Consider the following 1,882-nt stretch of genomic DNA (forward strand, 5'->3'; position numbering starts at 1 on the left):
GGTGGAGAATTACAAATACCTAGATGTTCACCGTAGTAACAAACTGGACTGTAGAGACAACGCTCATGCCCTGTACAAGAAGGGTCAAAGCCGCCTCCACCTGCTGAGGAGGCTGAGGTCCTTCCGAGTGTGCAGGGCTCTCCTCAGGACCCTCTATGACATGGTGGTGGCCTCAGCCATCTTTTACGCCGTGGTCTGTTGGGGAGGGGGCTGTATGGACAGGGACATGAAGAGACTGGACAAGCTGATCAGGAGAGCAAGCTCTGTCCTGGACTCTCCACTGGACTCTGTGGAGGAGGTGGGTGAGAGGAGGATGCTATCCAAACTGGCATCCATCATGGACAACACCTCCCACCCCCTGCGTGAGTCTGTGGTGGCCCTGAGCAGCTCCTTCAGTGAGAGACTGCTTCACCCACGGTGTAAGAAGAAGGGATGTCTGTAATTTGGTTATGCATGAATAGGGAAACTAGTCATGTAAATATGTATGCCAGTGATCTAGTATCTTACGGCTTTAAATGAGACTAAAGACTCATCCACAAATACCCTGGCTTCAGCTGTCTGAAGTTGCAGTGTCAGTCTCTCCTGTGTTAGCAGGATTCTAGTGAGTTCCCCCTACTGGCTGCCTTGGGTAAAGCAGTGGGTGCATGGTGGTGTGCTGGTGGCCTGTGCAAGCATACATTGCTCAGTTAGAGGCCGTGGGGTGACCCCTCTCCGCCAGATGAGACTGACAGGCCTGCTTTGCACAAGAACATTGGCTGTATGCCTCATTGTTGCACTGGGAATGTCAAAAGCGCCTTTGTTATGCATGGCTGGGAGGCAGTTAGGAGAGGGTTCAGGACCCAGACAACCATTTATGGAGGATGTCCTAATCTGACCCATCAGGCTCTAAACACTGGAATACTGGGAACATGGAGACAAGCTCAGGTCCAAACTCTCATCCCTCAGGCCAGAATAGTGGGAAGCTGGGAGCCTTTAGCCCAAGTCCATTTTCCATCCAAGCCCCTTGTCATGTTATTATATTGCTTGAGAATATTATGCACTTGAGAATGATCAAACACTTTCAGACAAAACATTGTAATTATTATCAGAAGTAACTAATTAAATACTTTTCTAAACTCATTGTGATGCAATGGTATGTACTAATTCTAACCTCAATGCATTATTAAGGTCAGGTGCTGAATTTATTATCTATGGTATGATAGTGCATAAAGGTAGATACTTTAACAAAGGAAGAAGACCAGCAAGCTTACTGAAACTGAAAGAGGTGGGACTAAACCACAACAAGGTGTGGCTAAAATTCATATAGGTGGTACTTGAATACTTAAATTGCTAAAATGACTGCAGTCAGAACTACTACCAAAAACCAAACTGCTGAACCTAAAAAGTATCAATTATTTTCAAATTTACAATTAAATTATTTGGATATAAATTACAATCAGTGACTTACCCCATGCAGTTTGAACTTTTCTATTAAAAATTTACCTAAACTATTATCTGTCAAAGCCTACAACCACAAATGTCCTTTTACTCAAAGCACTGATTCAGCATTCAAAGATACCCTTCTGTCAATGAATAGAGATAGGTCTCTTGGACGTGATGATTTTATGGAATAATTTTTATCATGAAAATTTGGACTTAATCAGCCCTCTTCTTTTCCATAACTTCTGCAATTTAAACAGGTCTGTGTCACAGAGCCCAGAACATGGCCTGAATACCTATACTATTGAAATGGAATAAGAACCTTCGGGAACATTGCAGGTATGAACCTGTATCCCTCATATCAACTGAAGCTAAATGTACCACAAAGTTATTTCCATTGTATTGGGGAAAGGAATTCATTTTTACCACATATCTTAGGATGCAGAAAAAGCCTGATACTGTA

This window comes from Megalops cyprinoides, chromosome 18 (genome assembly GCF_013368585.1).
Source record: "Megalops cyprinoides isolate fMegCyp1 chromosome 18, fMegCyp1.pri, whole genome shotgun sequence".
In the NCBI taxonomy this organism is placed as follows: domain Eukaryota; kingdom Metazoa; phylum Chordata; class Actinopteri; order Elopiformes; family Megalopidae; genus Megalops; species Megalops cyprinoides.